Source organism: Arachis ipaensis, chromosome B10 (assembly GCF_059453495.1).
Source record: "Arachis ipaensis isolate K30076 ecotype BB chromosome B10, ASM5945349v1, whole genome shotgun sequence".
NCBI classification, from domain to species: Eukaryota; Viridiplantae; Streptophyta; class Magnoliopsida; order Fabales; family Fabaceae; genus Arachis; species Arachis ipaensis.
This window is the reverse complement of record NC_142435.1, coordinates 75,357,849-75,371,753: the sequence shown is the minus strand read 5'-3', so window position 1 is coordinate 75,371,753 and position 13,905 is coordinate 75,357,849.

Below are 13,905 nucleotides of genomic sequence, written 5' to 3'. Positions count from 1 at the left end.
GTAGCAAAATTCACATTGGATGAATCCAGGAAACCCATCCTCGAAGCCTATTCTATCTTTGGGTGTGATATAGTCGAAGATGAAGTGATTGAGGTAAGCAAAGAGCAAGAAGAAGAGAAATATGCCAATAAGTCCGATTCAAGAGATCACACTCAACCCAAGAATGCCAAGGAGTTGGAGATTTTCCTCCTTGGAGAAGTTCAAAGTGACCAATGAAGCCATGCAAAGTCCAACTTAGGACTCTAAACCAAAGTGCTTGGTGGGAGACACACCACCATGGTAACTGTTCATACCCTGGGTCGAGTTATCCCACCCGGGCTGATTAAAAATAAAGCAACCAACCTCTTCAGGTCAGGTCCCCCAACCTCTTCTTTAAAGAGCTCAGCCAAATCGACACAAGAAGCCCAAGCAGGCCCAAACAAAGGGACATATCCCATTCTAAAGGTAACTAAAGCCTAGAAAGATAAAGGCAGTTCCCCTTAGAGATAAGATGACTTCTTGATGCACATAAACTAGTTATGCTACGATTTAGGAAATTGCACGATCGGCAAAATTCCTTCCGGCAAGTGCACCGGTTATCGTCAAGTAAAAACTCACAATAGAGTGAGGTCGAATCCCACAAGGATTGGTTGAGTGAGCAATTCGGATTAGAAGTGTGTTCTAGTTGAGCGGAATCAAGATTGAGATGAGTATTGCAGAATGTAAAATTGGCGGGAAAAGTAAATGACAAGAAATTGAAATGGCGGAATCTTAAATTGCATGAATTAAAGAGCAGAAACTAAATTGCTGAAATTAAAAGGGAATGGGGGTGATTGCATGAATTGAGTAGCAGAATGTAAAGAGAAAGTGGAAATCAGAAATGGGGAATTCATTGGGTTATAGGAGATATTGAGATCTCCGAATCAAAACATGTTTATCTCTTCCTCAACCAATGCGTTCATTGAATTTTGCTTGGCAATCTTATATGATTGGATCCCAATCCCTTGGCTCACCAATTCTCTCTAAAAACGAACAAATTCCCAATCCCTTGGTTTAAATGTTCATAAGAAGAGATGATGCTTGATCACTGATTATACCACACAATTTCATGAACCACAATTTGGTAGGATTACATGTCACAATATCCATCCAAACCCCAATCCAATTCACTGTGAGAAAGCTTCTCTAGCATGAATCCTCCATTCCTTTCCCAAGGCTCCGAAGGATTCCAAGTATGAGTAGTTTCTTTCCCAAGACAACTACTCAATGGAATTAGATCGAGAAGCTTTCTAACAAAATTCAAGAGAAAAGATTGAAGAAGAAGATAAACTATTATTGATTCATTGAATTACAATAGAGCTCCCTAACCCAATGAAAGGGGGTTTAGTGAATCATAGCTCTGAATTCAATTACAAAGAAAAGGAAAACTAGCTAAAAAAAGTCCCCCTCAGGGGCTGGATTCCCCTTTTTTTTCCCCCCGTCTAAATGCAGAAACTAAGGCCTTTAAATAGGCTCCCTAAATTACAAAATGAAAATGAAATTCAAAGCAAATTACAATCAAATGAAAATAAACTATTCTAGATGATTCTTGTGGCCTTGATTTGGTGTTGTTGATGGGCCTTGCTTGCTTGAAGGGCTGAGTGACATAATTGATCCAAAAAGGATAATGATCCATTAAACTACACTCAAATGTTGCACCCACTTTCTTGAGTCGTCACTTTGTTCTCTTGTCAACCTTGCCAATTTGATGCCAAATATAGACTATTATACCTCGTTGGAAAGCTATGGATGTCAGCTTTCTAACGCAACTGGAAGCACCTCAATTGGATCTCTACAACTCGAGTTATACTCCATGGAAGGTGAAGAGGTCAGCTGGCCTGATTGCATGTTGGTACTATGCTCTTCTATGCACATTACGGGGCTGTTTTCTCCCTCAATTTTTAGTATCCACCATGCATGCCATATATGCTTGGAAAGCTCTAGATGTCTTCTTTCCAATGCATTTTGAATCACCTCATTTGGAGTTTTGTAGCTCAAGTTATTTATGTTTGAAGAAGGCATGGTCAAGCTGTTCCATATAACACGTTTAAGCTTCAGTTTAAGGTTAAACTGAAGCTTAAACGTGGATAAAGGAAGGGCAGCCCTGGAGGTCGAGCACGTTTAACCTCCAGTTTGAGGTCAAACTGGAGGTTAAACGTGGAAATGGAGAGAGCAACCCTGGAGGAGAAAAGCTGTCGAACACGTTTAAGCTCCAGTTTGAGGTCAAACTGGAGCTTAAACGTGGAAATGGCTCCCTGGTGCTCTTCCCACTCCTGGCGTTTAACCTCCAGTTTGAGGTCAAACTGGAGGTTAAACGTGGAACTCCTCCCTGGGTGGCATACTCATTCTGGCGTTTAACCTCCAGTTTGAGGTCAAACTGGAGGTTAAACGTGGAATGCTTCTTTAGTGAGGCTTTTCATTCTGGCGTTTAACCTCCAGTTTGAGGTCAAACTGGAGGTTAAACTTCAATCCCAGCATTTCTTATCCTTCATGATTTTGGCGTTTAAGCTCCAGTTTAGGCTTAAACTGGAACTTAAACTCCACATGTGATATTCAAGCTTCCTTTATTGATTTTGTTGCTTCCTTGCTTAGCCTCTTCTTCCCTGAAATCATCCAAACAATTGCATCAAAGTCTTGCAAAAATTCATGAGAATTCTTCCATTCATAGCTTTCAAGGAATATAACTAAAAACTCATGGAATTTGCATCAAAATCTTCATGTTGAATGATTTAAGACAAGCATGACTATTTGGCCCAAAATGATTACTTAAGGCTCAAGAAAATGCATAAAACAACTAAAAATAAAAGAAAAAGGCTAGTGAAACTAGCCTAAGATGCCTTGGCATCACAACACCAAACTTAATCCTTGCTTGTCCCCAAGCAAGTTCTGAATTATTGAGAAGAAAGAATGAAACAGAAAGTAAATTCATTAGCCATATCAGTAAGTAATTGACATTGATTAATGGGGTGTTCATGCAGAAAGTTGTTGCAGCATCACTTTATTGTTTCTTAGGTAAGAATGTCACTTTTTATGTTTCCACTAAAACACTGCTTATGGCCTCTTGTTATTCACATATCATTGGCAAGTTTCTTTTCTTTGTTTTTCTTTTTCTTTGAGCTTATTTGCTCCTTGTTGCTCAGTGTCATGTGTTGCTCAAGCCTTTGGCATTCTCTTTTTCTTATTAGTGCGCTACACATATCCACTACAGGCATTTTAGTTCACATTTCTTCTTGAGACATTGGTGCCCAGCACCTCTTTGTGTGACTAAATGTTTTGTATTTAGGTTGCTCTTGATAATGGACTTTTGGTTGATAATCCCGGGTTAGTTAACCCAAGTTACCAAGTGTTGAAACACTCCTCAGAACCTATTCATCCAAGCATATCCTTAATACATAAACACCACAGGCATTTGTCTCAGAAGTTCAAACCATTGGTGCCTAGCTTATTTTCTCAATTTTTTTGCTTTTTGGTTGCCCTTTTTCAGTGGCTTTTTCTTCTTCTTTTTCTTTCTTTTTCATGGCCAAAGACATTTATTCATCAAGATCCATAGACAGCATCCTAATTTCCACTAAAAGTGACAATTCTAACTTTATTTCTTAGTGAGCTGACTATTCAATCAAACATGCATACCACCACTTAATCTTATTTGATTTCTTACCAAATGGAATTGAGTTACTTTTGTTCAAACATTTTTTTTATTTTATGGAAACAGAACAAGCATGGCAAGCATACATTTAAGCAAGTGAAGTTTATCCAGACACTTAGACTATCACTTATTTGAAAATTAAACAAACAGACAAACAAAAACTGCAATGACTCAAACTTAAAGCAGGGGTGTATGCAAACTTCCAATATCAGCAATTCAAAGTACAAGCAATTAAGTGACAATACAACCTTTTAGCATCTTCTTTGTTGTTCATCATCCTTCCTAGCCTTGGTGTTCTCTTTGATGATGATGTATATTCCTTCCATGATTGATTGTCTTCCTGCGAAGCTATTAGAAGTTGCTTGTTCCCCAAGCACTTTGAGAATTGGTTAGCATGCATGTATGTTTGTAGGCCTCTGAACTTAGATTGGTGTGTGAACACCAAACTTAGTTCCTTGCCATATGCAGCAATTTGGATCATATGCAGAAAACCTCATGTGCTTTTATTAAGAAAATAACTATGAACTAGAAAAAGAAACTATGAACTAGAAATTAAACTATTGTTTAAGTAGTTTCCCTGATTTGTTGGAGCTAGTGACTAGTCATGCTGAGGTAGAAATGTGCTTTTAATGAAGTTTTTGGTGGAACACCAAACTTAGAATCTCACATTTACCCTTGAATTGTTTTGGTGTGCAACACCAAACTTAGCTCCTTGCAATACAGATAAATCTACTTAACTCTTTTATTAAAATAACTAGAAAAGAAAAACTACCTTTGGTTGGGTTGCCTCCCAACAAGCGCTTCTTTAACGTCATTAGCTTGACATGCTGTTCCTGACTTTCTTCCTCTTCCTCCAGTTTGTTAAGAGGAATGACTTCAAGTGGATAAAGGAGCTAGTTAGTGCCCCTTGTTGTGAATGCTTCTTTCCAGCAAGCTTTCCCTTGTGATTGGCTTGAGTGAACTTGCTTGTTGGCTCAGGAGTTGGATTGTTCTTCGACCTTCTCTTCTTCATGGATATGGTCCTTTGTTTCTCGGTCACAATCCTCATTTTGGTGCTTGTTTCTACTGCCTTCACATCCTTGATCTCAGAACTTGGTTGTTGTTGGACAGTTGGAGTATCCTGTTCATCAAAATCTTCCTGAATTTGTGGTTCAATGAACCCTTCCTCTTTGCAACTCTCTGTTTCATTGGAGTGTGATCTCCCTTGATTAACCTTCTCCATTTCTTGTTCTTCTGATTCCTCCCTTGGGTTTGCCATGGTATCACTAGAAGAATTGTGGGTAGGGATTTGCTTTGATAGATATCCAATTTGTGCTTCTAGCTTTTGAATGGCAGCACCCTGATTTTGTAAGTTGGATATCACTTCTTCCTTAAAGCCTTTCAAATCGGCCACATCTCTGCCCATAGTTGCAAGCATTCCTTCTATCCTGTTTAATTGATCTTGAAATTGTTGGTTCGGATTGGGTTGATGAGGTTGATTATCTTGGCTGTGATATGGTGGCTGGGAGTATGTGTTTTGTGTGGGCTGATAGAGTCTTTGGTTGGAGTGTTGGTAGTGGTATGACTCTTGTGTGTAGTGGAATGAGTCTTGTGGATAGTGAAATGAATTGTATGAATTTGAGAAGGAATTTTGTGCTGAGAAATGCTCAAGTGATGAAGAATTTGGATATGTAAAACTAGGAGGTGAGGTTGGATAATTCAGAGGTGATGGCTCTTGATGAATGGGGTGTGAATAAGTGAAATCTCCTTGGTTTTGATCTTCCCAGCCACAACTTGAGTAGTGATCACATTTACCAAAACATTGACCATTTTGTGGCTCTGGGAAGTACCCCGTTTCCTGTCCCTGATACTCCCACCCACCATGAGCATAATAACATGAATCATTCTGTGGTGGTGGAGAGTTTCTCATGGATTTTGATTGACCAAAAGATGATGGATACTCCTTTCTTTTTTGCAATGTGCCCAGTCTCAAACAATACTCATCCAAAGATAGTGGAAATCCCATAGTGAGGCAATATCACAAACAGCTAGTGGTTAGTATGCTAACAAGTGAATAAGCAAAGAAAACAAATTAAAATTTGCAGAAATTAGCAGTAATAAACTGAAACAAAAACTATTAACAAAAGAAAAGAAAAATTGCTCAATCTAGTTAACTTCCAATTGGAGAATTGTCAATCGAAAACCAATCCCCGGCAACGGCGCCATAAACTTGATGCACATAAACTAGTTATGCTACGATTTAGGAAATTGCACGATCGGCAAAATTCCTTCCGGCAAGTGCACCGGTTATCGTCAAGTAAAAACTCACAATAGAGTGAGGTCGAATCCCACAAGGATTGGTTGAGTGAGCAATTCGGATTAGAAGTGTGTTCTAGTTGAGCGGAATCAAGATTGAGATGAGTATTGCAGAATGTAAAATTGGCGGGAAAAGTAAATGACAAGAAATTGAAATGGCGGAATCTTAAATTGCATGAATTAAAGAGCAGAAACTAAATTGCTGAAATTAAAAGGGAATGGGGGTGATTGCATGAATTGAGTAGCAGAATGTAAAGAGAAAGTGGAAATCAGAAATGGGGAATTCATTGGGTTATAGGAGATATTGAGATCTCCGAATCAAAACATGTTTATCTCTTCCTCAACCAATGCGTTCATTGAATTTTGCTTGGCAATCTTATATGATTGGATCCCAATCCCTTGGCTCACCAATTCTCTCTAAAAACGAACAAATTCCCAATCCCTTGGTTTAAATGTTCATAAGAAGAGATGATGCTTGATCACTGATTATACCACACAATTTCATGAACCACAATTTGGTAGGATTACATGTCACAATATCCATCCAAACCCCAATCCAATTCACTGTGAGAAAGCTTCTCTAGCATGAATCCTCCATTCCTTTCCCAAGGCTCCGAAGGATTCCAAGTATGAGTAGTTTCTTTCCCAAGACAACTACTCAATGGAATTAGATCGAGAAGCTTTCTAACAAAATTCAAGAGAAAAGATTGAAGAAGAAGATAAACTATTATTGATTCATTGAATTACAATAGAGCTCCCTAACCCAATGAAAGGGGGTTTAGTGAATCATAGCTCTGAATTCAATTACAAAGAAAAGGAAAACTAGCTAAAAAAAGTCCCCCTCAGGGGCTGGATTCCCCTTTTTTTTCCCCCCGTCTAAATGCAGAAACTAAGGCCTTTAAATAGGCTCCCTAAATTACAAAATGAAAATGAAATTCAAAGCAAATTACAATCAAATGAAAATAAACTATTCTAGATGATTCTTGTGGCCTTGATTTGGTGTTGTTGATGGGCCTTGCTTGCTTGAAGGGCTGAGTGACATAATTGATCCAAAAAGGATAATGATCCATTAAACTACACTCAAATGTTGCACCCCCTTTCTTGAGTCGTCACTTTGTTCTCTTGTCAACCTTGCCAATTTGATGCCAAATATAGACTATTATACCTCGTTGGAAAGCTATGGATGTCAGCTTTCTAACGCAACTGGAAGCACCTCAATTGGATCTCTACAACTCGAGTTATACTCCATGGAAGGTGAAGAGGTCAGCTGGCCTGATTGCATGTTGGTACTATGCTCTTCTATGCACATTACGGGGCTGTTTTCTCCCTCAATTTTTAGTATCCACCATGCATGCCATATATGCTTGGAAAGCTCTAGATGTCTTCTTTCCAATGCATTTTGAATCACCTCATTTGGAGTTTTGTAGCTCAAGTTATTTATGTTTGAAGAAGGCATGGTCAAGCTGTTCCATATAACACGTTTAAGCTTCAGTTTAAGGTTAAACTGAAGCTTAAACGTGGATAAAGGAAGGGCAGCCCTGGAGGTCGAGCACGTTTAACCTCCAGTTTAAGGTCAAACTGGAGGTTAAACGTGGAAATGGAGAGAGCAACCCTGGAGGAGAAAAGCTGTCGAACACGTTTAAGCTCCAGTTTGAGGTCAAACTGGAGCTTAAACGTGGAAATGGCTCCCTGGTGCTCTTCCCACTCCTGGCGTTTAACCTCCAGTTTGAGGTCAAACTGGAGGTTAAATGTGGAACTCCTCCCTGGGTGGCATACTCATTCTGGCGTTTAACCTCCAGTTTGAGGTCAAACTGGAGGTTAAACGTGGAATGCTTCTTTAGTGAGGCTTTTCATTCTGGCGTTTAACCTCCAGTTTGAGGTCAAACTGGAGGTTAAACTTCAATCCCAGCATTTCTTATCCTTCATGATTTTGGCGTTTAAGCTCCAGTTTAGGCTTAAACTGGAACTTAAACTCCACATGTGATATTCAAGCTTCCTTTATTGATTTTGTTGCTTCCTTGCTTAGCCTCTTCTTCCCTGAAATCATCCAAACAATTGCATCAAAGTCTTGCAAAAATTCATGAGAATTCTTCCATTCATAGCTTTCAAGGAATATAACTAAAAACTCATGGAATTTGCATCAAAATCTTCATGTTGAATGATTTAAGACAAGCATGACTATTTGGCCCAAAATGATTACTTAAGGCTCAAGAAAATGCATAAAACAACTAAAAATAAAAGAAAAAGGCTAGTGAAACTAGCCTAAGATGCCTTGGCATCACTTCACTTAAAGATAAGATAACTAACTTATCTTATCTAGAAAGGTCAGCCCACACTACTATAAATACACTGGAAACCCAGGTATAACTCATACTCTGATTCTACATAAAATATTTGCTTAAAGCCCATGCTAACTTAAGCATCGGAGTCTCTTGCAGGTACCACCACCCTCCGGTGACGAAGGATCAGCAGCACCACCAAGTCCAACAAGTCGGACACGTCAGCTTCGGCCACCACTGCAGATCTCGACCGAGATCGACCTACAGTTTCAGGTAACCCTCGAAACATTGGCGTCGTTGCCGGGAATCCTAGAAGTCATTCCATCCTCATGGCGGACAACCTTGACAACGATCACAACTCCAGTTTGGAAGAAAGAACTCCGCTTAAAAATACGAAGGTCACATCAAAAGATGCACCTTAAAACAGGGGGGATAAACAACCCTCAAACATAGAAATCTTGGAAGCTATCCGAGAACAATAGGATCGTCTCAAACAGCTCGAACAGGAGGCTGAACACTAGCGGGAGGCTGAAAGAAACCTCCGAAGAGAAACGAGACACCACCGGGAGCTAGAGGACAAGCTCGCAAAACTAGAAGCAGATCTCAAGACCAGAACTGCTCATTCCAACCATAAAGATAACTCCCACAAAGACCAAGACCCCTTCACCAAAGAGATCATGAAAGCTAAAGTTCCAAAGGATTTTAAAGCTCCCAACATGACTTTATACGATGGTACCTTGGATCCAAGCCATCATCTCAGCAACTTCAGAAGTAGAATGTATCTCATTGATGCCTCGGACGCCATTCGATGCAAAGCCTTCCCGACTACCCTGACAAAGACAGCAATAAAGTGGTTCGACAGTTTGCCCCCTAGATCTATCACAAGTTTTGACGACTTAGCCAAAAAATTCCTTGCCAGATTCTCCATCCAGAAGGACAAAGCCAAACATGCCCCGAGCCTGTTAGGGATCAAGCAAGGAGATTGGAAAAGTCTTCGCAACTACATGGAAAGATTCAACAAAGCGTGTCTGGACATGCAAAGTCTACCAACTGAAGCAGCCATCATGGGTCTCATCAATGGCCTACGAGAAGGACCTTTTAGTCACTCCATATCAAAAAAGCATCCAACATCTCTGAACAAGGTACAAGAAAGGGTAGACAAGTATATTAATATGGAGAAGAATTCTTGATTAGGTAAAACCTCAAAACCTGGATTCTCCTACCCCTCTCGGGACAAGGATAAAGAGTCCAAGAAAAATGAAGATCAACCCAGTGAGAAGCCTAGAAAATACCATAATTATACCCCTCTTCGGGTGTCTCTTGTGGATGTTTACCGAGAAATATGCAACACTGAGAAGATCCCACCACCCTGCCCAATCAAAAGCAAAAAAGTAGGGGGAAGTCGGACAGAGTACTGCAAATATCCCCAAATCTATGGACACCCCCCAAACAAATGCTACGACCTAAAGAACGTCATAGAGAAGCTAGCCCGGGAAGGAAGACTAGGCAGGTTCTTGGCCAATAAAACTGACGAACCAAGAAAGAGAAGACGGGACGAAGAAGTCAGACGGGTTGAACGACCACCCCACACTCCTGAGAGACATGTTCATATGATAAATGAAGGATTCACAGGAGGAGGGATCTCTAAATCATCTCGCAAAAGACACCTTAAAAAGGTATATCATGTCGTGGAAGAAGAGAGGTCATCCAACCTCCCCACAATTATCTTTACCCAAGAAGATTCAACAGGCATCATCCCGGGACATGATGATCCCCTGGTCATTAATATCATATTGGCCAATGCTAATCTCCACAGAACACTAGTAGACCAAGGAAGCTATGCGGATATCTTTTTAAAATCGCCTTCAACAAACTCGGTTTGTAAGACAAAGAGCTCAGAGCATATCCGAATAGTTTGTTCGGACGGGGAGATACTCCAATCCAACCACTTGGATATATCTAACTACACACAACCTTTGGAAAGGGAACCCAGTCAAGGACACTCAACATAGACAACATCGTAGTCGACGTGATCTCAGCTTACAATGCCCTAATAGGTCAGACAACACTGAACCAGCTCACCGCAGTGGTTTCGACTCCACATCTGTACATGAAGTTCCCAACCCCAGAAGGGATCGCCACGATAAAAGAAGACCAAAAAATTACGCGACGCTGTTACAATGAAAGTCTGAACCTTAAAGGTAACCCCAAAGGAGAGGAAGTCAACACTATTGAACTTGGGGGAGTTCGAGCTCGTAAGGAACTTCGTCCACAACCTGAAGGCGAAACTGAAGAGGTCCAAATCGGTGATGCCCAGGATAAGACGACAAACGTCAGGGCAACCTTAAAGGGAGACTTAAAGGAATCTCTGATACAGTTCCTAAAGGATAACGCCGACCTCTTTGTATGGAAGGCCGCAGACATGCCGGGCATAGATCCCAAACTAATGTGCCACAAATTGGCGGTATACCCAGGATCTCAGCCAGTGCAGCAGAAGCGTAGGAAGCTCAGACCGGAAAAGTCCCAAGCTGTGGAAGAATAGGTACAAGCCTTACTAGAGACATGGTTCATAAGGAAAGTCAAATACCCAATATGGCTAGCCAACATAGTCTTGGTAAAAAAGTCAAATGGGAAGTAGCGGATGTGCACTGACTACACTGATCTAAATAGAGCCTGCCCAAAAGATCCCTACCCACTCCCAAGTATAGAAACTCTAGTGGATACATCTTCTAGATACAAATACCTCTCCTTCATGGATGCTTATTCAGGATACAATCAAATCTCGATGTACCCACCCGATCAAGAAAAAACCTCGTTCCTAACCCCAAAAGCAAATTATTGCTATATCGTCATGCCATTCGGGCTCAAAAACGCAGGAGCTACCTACCAAAGATTGATGAACAAAGTTTTTGTGAACACATTGGGAAATTAATGGAGGTTTACGTAGACGATATGCTGGTAAAAACACAAAGTGAGGAATCCTTGCTGCCCGACCTAACCAAAGTATTCGACGCCATCAGAAAGCATGGAATGCGACTTAGTCCCGCAAAATGCACCTTTATGGTAGAAGCTGGAAAATTTTTGGGCTTCATGCTCACGCAAAGAGGAATCAAAGCAAACCCAGATAAATGTCAGGCTATACTCGACATGAAAAGCCCGACTTGCATCAAAGAAGTACAACAGCTCAACGGAAGACTTGCAGCCCTATCCAGGTTTCTTGCCGGCTCAACCATCAGATCTCTTCCCTTTTACGCCACATTAAGGAAAGGAAAGAGGTTTGAGTGGACAACAGAGTGTGAGCAAGCCTTCCAAGATTTCAAAAAATTCTTGGGGCAACCACCAGTTCTTACCCAACCACGGGAAGGAGAAGTACTCATATTATACCTCGCAGTGGGAAATCGGGCAATCGCTTCAGCACTTGTCCGAGAAACGAGGGTGAGCAGCAACCCATCTACTTCATCAGCAAAGCTTTATAAGGGGCCGAACTGAACTATCAAAAGACAGAAAATTTTGCCTACGCACTCATACTTACTTCTCGACGACTCCGCCCGTACTTTCAAGCGCGCACTATCAAGGTTCGGACCAACCAGCCCATAAAAGGCATCCTACAGAAGACAAGCTTAGCGGGAAGAATCCTGCAATGGGCAATCGAGTTGTCCGAATTTGATCTTCAATATGAAGCCCGGACAGCCATCAAATCACAGTACCTAGCTGACTTCATTGCCGAGTACACTAATACCCCGGGAACTCCCACAAGATGGAATCTCTACGTGGATGGCTCTTCAAACAAAACCGGGAGTGGCGCAGGTGTGATAATAGAAAGCGATCAGGGAACCCAAATCGAACTCTCACTAAAGTTCAAAGTCCCTGCTTCAAATAATCAAGCTGAATATGAGGCATTACTGGCTGGTTTGAGGCTGGCTAAGGAGGTAGGACTCCAAAAGTTCACCATCTTCAGTGATTCACAAGTAGTTACCTCACAAATAGATGGGAGCTACCAAGCTAAGAACCCTACCATGAAGAAATATCTCGACAAAACTAGAGAACAGCTCGGGCAGATCAGGGAATATGAGGTCCAACATATACCTCGAGAATAGAATGCTCGGGCAGATGCACTCTCAAAGCTAGCCAGCACCAAACTAGGGGGTAATAACAGAAGCCTCATCTAGGAAACATTACAAATCCCATCAATCACAGAGGAAGAAAGGGTCCTAGCCATATCAGGTCTGGATCAAGGGTGGATGACTCCCATTATCAACTACCTCAAGACAGAGACACTCCCCACAGATAGGAAGGAGGCAAAGAGGTTGATACGAGAAGCACAGTACTATACTATAGTGGGTGACATCTTATATAGGAGAGGGATCTCAACACCGCTCCTAAAATGCGTACCAACTTCTAATACAAGAGAAGTCCTGGAAGAAGTACACAGTGGCATGTGTGGCAACCACTTAGGGGCACGAGCTCTTTCCAAAAAGGTACTCCGAGCTGGATTCTTCTGGCCAACTTTACACAAAGAAGCGACAGAGTTCGTCAAGACATGCCCACCATGTCAGAAGCATGCTAACTTCTACATCGCTCCGCCAGAAGAGCTCATCAGTGTAACGTCACCCTGTCCGTTCGCAAAATGGGGCCTCGTACCCTTTCCCCAAGGATCGGGACAAGTCAAGTTCCTCATTGTAGGGGTAGACTATTTCACAAAATGGATTGAGGTAGAGCCCCTAACCAATGCCATCGCTCAAAGAAGTTGGAAATTTCTATACAGGAACATTATTATAGGGTTTGGGGTCCCTTACTCCATCACCACAGATAACGGCACTCAATTTGCTTATACAGGTTTCAGAAACTTGGTAGCCGACTTGAAAATAAAGCACCAATTCACATCTGTAGAACACCCACAAGCTAACGAACAGGCAGAAGCTGCCAAAAAAATCATATTAGCTGGGTTAAAATGGAGACTACATGGTGCAAAGGGAGCTTGGGCCGAAGACCTCCCACAAGTCCTATGGGCTTATTGGAAAACTCCATACTCCACCACAGGAGAATCACCCTTCCGACTTGCTTACGGAATGGAGGTAATGATCCCAGTGGATATAGAGGAAGGATCCCCCAGAATGATCCTCTACAATGAAGAGATCAACTCCCAAAATCAAAGGGAAGAGCTCGACCTACTTCCAGAAGTCCGAGAAAGAGCTCAGATTAGAGAGGAAGCGTTAAAGCGTCGAATGACTTCAAGGTATAATCAGAGGGTAATTCAGCGAAGCTTCGCCAGTGACGATCTCATCCTAATCTGAAATGACATCGGAGTAGGTCGATTAGGAGAAGGGAAGCTAGCAGCTAATTGGAAAGGACCTTATCGAGTTGTAGAGGTACTGGGAAAAGGCTACTACAAGGTGTCCGACCTCGAGGGATGAGAGCTACCAAGGTCATGGCATGCCTGTAACCTAAGAAGGTACTATATTTAGAAAGTAATAAAGATCTTAGGTCAATGTGCACTCTTTTTCCTGAAAAGGTTTTTTATTGAGGCGCCAAGCCAAGATCTACAAAATTGCCCGATTTAGAAGGGTAAGCACTCATATATATACATTCTTGTCTATATGCCTATTTTCTACTTGAATAAAGTTTTTTAGATTTCCTAAAAAGTTTCCTACCAAGACGCATTAACCT